This window comes from Canis lupus, chromosome 11, assembly GCF_003254725.2.
Source record: "Canis lupus dingo isolate Sandy chromosome 11, ASM325472v2, whole genome shotgun sequence".
In the NCBI taxonomy this organism is placed as follows: Eukaryota; Metazoa; Chordata; class Mammalia; order Carnivora; family Canidae; genus Canis; species Canis lupus.
Genome location: NC_064253.1, coordinates 26,778,823 through 26,789,034, shown reverse-complemented (window position 1 = coordinate 26,789,034; position 10,212 = coordinate 26,778,823). Strand labels below are relative to the sequence as shown.

The following is a 10,212-nucleotide window of genomic DNA, read 5'->3' as shown; positions in this document are numbered from 1 at the left end:
TTTCCATACAGTGAGGAAATTTTGTTATCCCTTTAGGTTGTTGAAAGAGAATTTTTAACAAACTATAGAAATGATCCCTAAAAGTATAGTCTTTGAAAGAGAATTTTTAAAAAATTTTGTTTATATATTCATGAGAGACACAGAGAGAGAGGCAGAGACATAGGCAGAGAGAGAAGCAGGCTCCACACAGGGAGCCCGATGTGGGACTAGATCCTGGGATTCCAAGATCACACCCTGGGTCAAAGGCAGGACTGTTAAGCCACCCAGGCATCCCAAAAGATAATTTTTAAAGGATATTTAGCCTACACATTTTCTTTTACAAACTACCATGGAGATTTTTTTATTATGAACATTGATATAACTTATAAACTACAAAGAATTTTAGGAAAGACTACATTAGACTAGGAGGTAGCAGGGACTAGTTTGAGCAAATCAGTTTTTCTTGGCTACCAATTTCCTATCTCTAAATTGTAATGAGCAAGAAAAGTAGTATTGGGTTAGAATAAACTACTAGTAATTAGCTGGTAGTGAGGTGGCTGATAGCTCCAGAGTCAACTCTGTGAGGCAATCCTCAGTTTTCTCAACTTAGAAACTTATGGTAAGAATAAATGAGATATCATATGTAAGTACTTAACCTACAATTCAGTAAATGCTGAGTACCATTATCAGCAGCAACACCAATTGGCAGGACTCAGAAGCAATTTATGTTTGAGTTTTTCATAAAGATAATTAAGAATTTTTTTTAATCAAGTGCTTGTACTATACTTCCTGTATTTGTTAGATTTTGCTGCATAGCAAGCCACCTCAAAACTCAGAGGCTTAAAGAAATAGCCATTTATTTAATTATTCTATGTTTTAACAATTTGGCCTAGGTTCATGATAGCTAAAGCTGGTCTAGAATGTCCTCACCTGAAGTGATCTGTTGCTGCACCATATGAGTCTAGCATGGGCTTGTTCACATGGTGGATGTGCAGGGTTCTAAGAAAATCAATGGAAGCCTATAAGACCTCTTGAGGCCTAGGCCTAGAATTGGCACAGTGTCAATTTATCTCAGATTTTATTGACCAAAGCAAGTAACAAGGCCAGCACAAATTCAAGGAGAGGGAAAATTGACTCCCCTTCTTAAGAGGAGGAACTGCAAAGACTAATTGCAAAAGGGTAGGGAGGAGAATAATCATGGGCATTTTTGTAATTAATCTAAAACACCATCTCCAGGAAACCTGGGTGGCTCAGCGGTTGAGCGTCTGCCTTCCGCTCAGGTCATGATCTCGGGGTCCAGAATCGAGTCCCACATCGGGCTCCCTGCATGGAGCCTGCTTCTGCCTCTGCCTATGTCTCTGCCTCTCTCTGTCTCTTGTGAATAAATAAATAAATCTTAAAAAAAAAAATAAAGCACCATCTCCTACTAATCCTAGAGGTAATAGATTATCCATTGGTAATCTTATATGGCATTAGTAAACTTGTTACTCTATTTCTCATAATCCTCAATCTCTCAGTCTAACCCTACATTGCTAGTATAAATGTGCTTCATGTATTTGCTGGTTCAAGCCGAATTTTTTGTCATATGGCCAGTTGATGCTGGTAAACTTTGATCTACCTCAAATTTGTGACCCAGTATTATTTTATCTAGTCACAGCGAGGGCAAAATTATATTCTTTCTTGAGTGACCCCTCAGAACATATTATGATGCAATCTGAAAGACCTGAGGAATCATTGTTTTGTTTTATAGCCATAGCAATAAAAAATGTTTTTGTGAATACCACAACAATGTTTAGTTTCTTAAAACTTACTACAAATACCAGGAAAATGGACTAAAAATAAAGGCTGACAAAGCTGAGCTTTAGCAAGAATAAAGAGCAATTGGGACTTTCATACCTTACAAAATGGGAATGGGAAGTGAACCAAATTTGAAACCTGGGCAGTTTCTACATACCTACCCTAGGAACAATTCTACTCATAAGCATATATGCTATAGAAATTAATGCATATGTCCAGTAATATATGTAAAACAATATACTTTTACTTTTAGTGCTTTTAGTTATATATATTTTATTTTTTTTAAGATTTTATTTATTTATTCATGATAGAGAGAGAGAGAGAGGCAGAGACACAGGCAGAGGGAGAAGCAGGCTCCATGCAGGGAGTCCGACGTGGGATTCGATCCCGGGACTCCAGGACCACGCCGTGGGCCAAAGGCAGGCGCTGAACCGCTGAGCCACCCAGGGATCCCCCAGTTATATATATTTTAAAAGATTTTATTTATTTATTCATGAGAGACACAGAGAGGCAGAGAGGCAGAGACATAGGCAGAGGGAGAGACGAGCTCCCCATGGGGAGCCTGATGTGGAACTCAATCCTAGGGCCCCCAGGATCTCGACCTGAACCAAAGGCAGATGCTCAACAGCTGAGCCACCCAGGCACCCCTGCTTTTAGTTATAATAGCTCCAAGTTGGAAACCACCTAAATATCTATAAATATGAGAAAGAACAAATTGTACTATATTTACATCATGAAATACTACACAGCAATAAAAAATGGGCTACTAATATATGCCACAACATGAACCAATCTTAGCCCTCTTCCCTCTCCCTCAGCCCCTCTCCTCCCTCAGCCCTACTCCCCCTCTCTCAGCCCTTCTGCCTCTCTCTCAGTCCCTCTCCTCTCCCTCAGTGCCTCTCCTCCTTCAGCCCTTCTCCCTCTCCCTCAGCCTCTCTCCCTCTCCTTCAGCCACTCTGCTCTCCCTCAGCACCTTTCTCTATCTCCCTCTCTCACATCCTCTCCCTCAGCCCCTCTGCCTCTCCCTCAGGCCCTCACCCCCTCCCTCAGCCCCTCTCCCTCTCTCAGCCCTTCTCCCTCTCTCTCAGTCCCTCTCCCTCAGCCCCTCCCCCTCCCTCAGCCCCTCTCCCTCTCCTTCAGCCACTCTCCTCTCCCTCAGCCCCTCTCCTCTCCCTCAGCCCCTCTCCCTCTCCCTCAACCCCTCTCCTTCTCCCTCAGCACCTCTTCTCTCCCTTAGCTCCTCTCCTCCCTCAGCACCCTCCTAGCCCCTCTCCCTCTGCCTCAGCCCCTCTCCCTCAGCCCCTCTCCCTCTCCCTGTCCCTTCTTAGTCCTTTTGTTTCTTCTGCCCTTCCCCCACTCTTGCTCTTTCTTTCTCACTAATAAATAAATGCATAAATAAGTATAATCTTTAAGAAAAAAAGCAAAAATAATAAGCAAAAATGCTTTTGCATTTAGCTTTCTGATTCATGAAATTATGGGAACAGATAGAAACTAAGAACAAATTTTTGAAGTAGACTTAAAATATATTACTTGAGGATTTAAATTTTTCTGAATTATTCATAGATCAATGGGGGGAAAGTCATGGATTAGAAATGAATGTGGTGACATTGTGGATACTTTCAGCAACTTTATCTAAAGTCAGCAAAAAGGCTACCTACTTTTAATTGTCAAAAATGTCAAAAGAAACTCAAGGAAAGTAAGTGCAATTGAGGCAGAGGCATGCCCTTGTCATTTTTTGTATTCAGTAACTTCAAAGCAACTCTTTAAATATTACTTGAAAAAAATTTGTTTTAAGATTTTATGTATTTATTCGTGAGAGACACAGAGAGAGAGGCAGAGACATAGGCAGAGGGAGAAGCAGGCTCCATGCAGGGAGCCCGATGCAGGACTCCATCCCAGGGCCCTGGGATCATGACCTGGACCAAAGGCTGATGCTCAACCACTGAGCCACCCAGGCATCCCCAGAAAATATTATATTTTCCATAGTCTTGGAATGTAAGTAGAAACAGAATATATGCCCCTGAATATCTTCTTTGAATGTGAAAGTCCAATCAGACCAATACTAGGACTAGTATGATTTTCCTGTGTCGTTTCTGGGCTCAGTCCCAATCTATACATAGTGATTAAGATGGTAACTCTGAATGTTGCTCAGTTTTGGAGCAGTCAATTCTACCATGGTGTGTAGTCAGTCATTAAAGCATCTAGACCCACATAGTCATTGTATTTGCTATTTGCTATTGTATATAGAACCAGTTTATTTTTTTTCTGTTAAATTATCTGCAAGATTCCTGAAATATTTTTTTTCTATTCTCATTGGTAGACATTTGTTTGTGGCTTACAAATACTTGGTGAATGCTTCAGATGTTGGATTAGTTTGCTAGGGCTGCCATAATAAGATACCACAAACTGGGTGGCTTAAACAACAGAAATTTGTTTTCTTAGAGTTTGTAGGATGGAAGTCCAAGTTCAAGGTATCAGCAGGTGTGATATCTCCTGAGGCCTCTGTTTGTGGCTTGTAGATGGTCACCTAGTTGTTCTGTCTTCACGTGGTCTTTTCTCTGTGCATGTGCATTCCTGGTGTCTTTCCCTCTTATAAGAATGTCAGTCATATTGAATTAGGGTCCCACTCATATCACCTATTTTACCTTAATTATTTATTTAAAGGCTCCATCTCCAAATACAATTATATTGGGGGTTAAGACTTTAACATTTGAATTTGGGGGGAAGGGGACACTATTCGGTTTGTGGGATATTGCCACACTCGCGATCTTGAAATTCTATCATTATCCATTTTCCTTTTAAGATGACAACTTACTGCTCATTATAAGCAACAAAATACCTTAAGTAAAGGATTAATTATTTAATTAATCATTAATTATTAGTGGAGAAACCCTTGGAACTAATTTAGGGATTTTAAAATTTATTTCAGCCAGGTAGAACCTCAGATTGCTAAGAGCTGAATGAATTATAACCACATGTTGGATATTCTTAGAAAATTCAGTTATCTGTTAATAAAATCACTGACAAATAAATAGCAACTGTGAGAAAGAATACATGGATCTGATCTTTTTTACTTTGCAAATTTAAGAGAATCTAGATTTTTTTCAGAGTTTTTTCCTTTTTAAAAAAATATTTATTTAAACAATGGAATACTACTCAGCCATCAAAAAGTGAAATTTTACCATTTGCAACAATGTGGATGGAACTAGAGGATATTATCAATCAGAGAAAGACAATTATCATATGATCTCATTATATGTGAAATTAAAGGAACAGAGGATCATAGGGGAAGAGAGGAAAAAATAAAATAAGACAAACTCAGAAAGGGAGAGAAACCATAGGAGACTCTTAATCATAGGAAACAAACTAGGCTCGCTGGAGGGGAGGAAGGTGGGGAGACAGAATAGTGGGTGATGGGTATAAGGAGACGTGTTGTAATGAACTCTGGGTATCATATAAGACTAATGAATCACTGACCTCTACTTCTGAAACTGACAATACCTTATTAATTAATTGAATTTAAATAAAAAAAATCAGTGAAACTAAAGAAAAAAATTTATTTATTTGAGAGAGACAGAGACAGAGTGAGCGAGCAGGGGTGGGGGCAAGGGGCAGAGGGAGAAAGAAAATCCTCAAGCATACTCTCCGCTAAGTGCCTAAGTGCGCAGCCTGTCCCAGTACTTGATGGTCACAACCTCATCCAAAATCAAGAGTTGGCCATTTTACCAACTGAGCCAACCAGGCACCCCCAAAGCTTTTTCCTTTTAACGAATCATATTACATCCTAAAATAGCCAAAGTAAAGAGTTTTGCTTCCTAAAACTAAATAGTTAAGATGCAACATTATCCTTAAAAAAGCAAAGAACCCCAAAATGTAAATTAATATGTTCTAAAGATACGTAGTGAGAAAAGAGCGCGCTTTGTATCTATAACTTAAAGAGATAGAAGTGATATGTATGTTTTGTGTTAAGAATAGCTACTCCTTCTAGAAAAAGAGGAAAGAGTACTGAGATAAATCATTTTGAAAAATGATTGTTGTTCTGATTTGGCTTTCTTACTTTTAAAATAAACATGGTGTGGATACAAGAAAAGAAGCCTGTGGTTTTTCTGCAAATCTGGAGAAGCTCTTGTGTGTTGGCAAGTTTTGATGGCTCGTTCTCAGAGAAATTCTTCCTATTTTCAAAGTCCAAACCCTTAATTAGAGTTTAAAACATGATATTATGGTCACATAAAGTTATAGATATGAAAGACATTTTTAATTTACTTTTAAAATTAAAGTTAGAAAAATTTATAATCTGTTTCTTTCCCAAGCACCTATAGCCACAGGTTTTATCCACTGCAAATATTTTAATTTTTCCTTGAAATTCCAGGTAAGATTTTTTTGTATTTCCTGCTTAATGATGTTTTCTGAAAGAAATGTTTATATACCTGTATGCCTAATTTTAGTAGTTTCTAGAATGGCTTATGAAAATAAAAATGGAAAAAGACTTTCTTCCCCTCTGGCATTGGTAAATAAATACCCTTCAATGATATAAAGTAGTGATAAAAATCTATTGCAATACCCACAGAAACTCCATTATGGTAAGTTGCTTTCTAAACATTGTAGTAACTTGCTTTTTAGGAGAAAATTTAGAGAACATTTTTGTAATTTCTGTTGAGGTCCAGAAAGATAAATGTGGTGTTAAGTAGTCAAAGAATCAGAATTGGTCAATTTTAAAACATCAATTATTATCTTTCTGAGCCCCAAACCTTTTCATTTGTCTTTTGTTATCTTTAATACCTAGGCAATATATATACATTGTAGAAATTAGGGAAACTTACTTGAATTTCTACCATCTTTTAGAGCAAAGCATTGTGAATTTTTTAATATAAACACTCTAGACATTTTTCCATGTGTATGTAACTTTTGCTTAACACTTAACAGAATAACCTGAACGATGTTTCCTTGTTACTACAAGTAGATTTTGGTATTTTTGATGGTTCTGCATAATATTCCACTGAATGGATAACATGTTTAACAAACTCCCATTGATGGATATTTGAGAAGCCTCTAAGTTTTGCTAATGTAATCAAAGCCTACATGAACATACACACAGACACACGCAAACATGTCTATAGCTATATCTATATATTTATCTATTCCTATCCATTTTTATGATAAGTGATAAATGATATTTCTTTAGAATAAGTTCCTAGATATATTTTTCAGGATTAAAGAGCCTGCATATTTTGATAGATAGAAGCCCTCTTAATCAAAGAAATAAAAACTGGTAAATGCCCTATTAATCAAAATAAGTGGCTAAAGAGAAGAATCATAAAAATATTATATATATATATACACACACAGAGACATACACACATATACATATAAAATGTATATACACATACACATATCTTAAGCATTTTATTTTTACTTAAAAATATACATGCATATGCATCCACTAATTTAGATTAACTTAGAACTTCTTTTTAGGATTAAGGAATTTATTGTTGTTGACAATGGGACCCATGATTAAAGTTGTATGTAATCTTTCTTGAATGAATGACATCTGCAATGAATTGCTTAGGCTTTTTAGTTTCCTTTTTTTTAAGGTAGAGTAAGACCTGAAAAAATGTATGCTCCTTCTCCAATCTTTTGCTCAATTTGACATTTGTATGTGTGTGATGTACATTTAGAATCTATCCAAAGCATTCAAATTAGTTTTTCCTGAAACATTTCTTTTTCTTTTCTTTTACATAATCCTGATTAAATAATATAATTACAAACCAAGTACAATCAACATAAAAGTATTTTTTAAAAACCAAAATACTGACTCTTGATAAGCAGAAAATTCAAAATGTGAAGAGCAGATCAAAGAGTACTTATATAAAGGACTCAATGGGTCCTGGCCAGCAGTGTGTTTTATAGAAACAATAAAGTGTCAGTTTATCTGATAATTAAGTTAACTCAGAGTTGGTTGAGAGAGTTACTACTAAACTGCTTTCCAGTAAAGTACCACTGACTTCAGCAAGATATGAAAGTGCTTATCTGCTTCCACTCTAGTTCTCAAAATTCAGTGCCCATAGGAATCATTCAGTTTGTTAAAAATGCAGATTCCTAAAAATATAAAAATAAATAAATAAAAATGCAGATTCATGACACACCATTCTAATAGATTCTGACTTGGGGCAAGTTGAAGAAATCTGCAAAATATCAACCTAGGTGATCAGGTCAAAATATTTAACCCAAATATGAGATTCTATGATTTTCATTAACCCACAGTCTTCTAACAAAATTTGATTAAAGTAACAAAATTACCCACTTAGGTAATTTTGGAGAGATAACTTTTAGGGAAATAATTCTCTTGGTCCAGCTTTTCTGTAACTTTTACGAAGTCTTTGAAACTTTTAGAGAGATAACTTTTAGGAAAAGAATTCTCTTGGTCTAGAAAGACAACATGTAGGAAAAGAATTCTTTTGGTTCAGCTTTTCTATTATAGAGATTTTGACAATCTAAACATTCAGAGTTATTTCTGAAAAATTTAAACTAGATATTTGAAAAATCTAAATGCCTCTTAGCAGTAGGGAATAGATCCTCTAACACACACCAGATAAGATTTTTCAAAGTTGGATTAGGATTCAGAGATGACTCAGATTCTTTTTTTTTTTAATTTTTAAATTTGAGTATAGTTGACGTACAATATTATATTAGTTTCAAGTGTACAACATAGTGATTCAACTTCTCTATATGTTATGCTATGCTTATCACAAGTGTACCTGTCACCATACAATGCTATTACAATATCATTGACTATATTCCTTATGCTGTGATTTATTCATTCCATAACTGGAAGCCTGTATCTTCCACCCCTTCCCCAATTTGCTCATCACCCCTATCCCCACTCTCTCTAGCAAGCGTCAGTTTGTTCTCTATATTTATAGGTCTGATTCTGCTTTTTGTTTGTTTATTCATTTGTTTTGTTATTTATTTATTTATTTATTTATTTATTTATTTATTATTTTAAAATCTTATGTATTTATTCATGAGAGACACAGAGAGAGGAAGAGACAGAGACAGAGGCAGAGGGAGAAGCAGGCTCCCCGTAGGAAGCCCAATGTGGGACTCAATCCCAGGATCCCGGAATCAAGACCTGACCCAAAGGCAGACACTCAACCACTGAACTACCCAGGTGTCCCTGTTTTGTTTTTTAGATTCCACATATGAATGAATTCATATGGCATTTGTCTTTCTCAGTCTGACTTACCTCACTTAGCATAATACCCTCTAGAGCCATCCATATTATAACAAATAGCATGATCTCATCCTTTTTCAGGACTGTGTATTACTGTGTTTTATATTTATATCTATATATCTATATTTATATCTATCTCACATCTTCTTTATCTATTCGTCGATTGATGGATACTTAGGTTGTTTCCACATCTTGTCTATTGTAAATAATGCTCAATAAACATAAAGGTGCATATATCTTTTCAAATTAATATTTTTGTTTTCTTTTTTTTTCTAAAGATTTTATTTATTTATTTGACAGAGAGAAAGAGAGTACAAGCAGGGGAAAGGGCAGAGGGAGAAGGAGAAGCAGGCTCCTCTCTGAGTAGGGAGCCCCATGTGACCCTGGGATCATGACCTGAGCTGAAGGCAGATACTTAACCGACTGAACCACCCAGGTGTCCTCTGTTTCTGCTTTTTTTTGTTTTTTTTTTTTTGTTTTTTTTTAAGGCAAATACCCAGTAATGGAATTATTGGATCATATGGTATTTCTATTTTAATTTTTTGAGGAACCTCTGTACTATTTTCCACAGTGGCTGTACCAATATACATTCCCACCAATAGTGCATGAGCATTTTTTTTCTCCACATCCTCACCAACACTTAATATTTCTTTTTGATTTTAGCCATTATGACAGATGTGGTAACTCAGATTCTTGCCTATATATATTTAATATATACATTAAACAATTTCATAGGGGCAACCTCTACCTTAGTTTTTACCTAGGTCACTTTGACATTAAATGGAATTTAAATAAGCTTCCAGCCAGGTAGTGAAATAATTTTTTCTCTAAAAACCATGTCTCTCAAAAAACAAACAAACAAACAAACAAACAAAAAAAAAAAACCATGTCTCTCGTAAGCCAATGATGTTAAAACCTGAATTTATAATAAGTAAGTAATGCCCATCATCTTCTAAAACAACAACAACAAAATATTCATTTTGGGGGGAATAGAAAACCACAGTTAATTTATTAACATTTTTAAAAAAAAGATGTTATTTATTTGAGAAAGAGAGCGAGTGGAAAAGAGAGCATGAGGGCAGAAGGAGGATGGCAAGGGGAAGGGCAGAGAGAGAGAGGGAGAAACAGACTCCCAGCTGAGCAAGGAGCCTGAAGCTGGGCTTGCTCCCAGTACCCCAGGATCATGGTCTGAGCGGAAGGCAGAT

At 36.2% G+C, this 10,212-nt stretch overlaps 1 pseudogene; it reads right to left on the bottom strand.

Moving 5' to 3' along the window:
- LOC112650625 (small nucleolar RNA U3) lies at positions 1-93 on the bottom strand (annotated as a pseudogene).
- Positions 94-10,212: the final 10,119 nt, after the last annotated feature.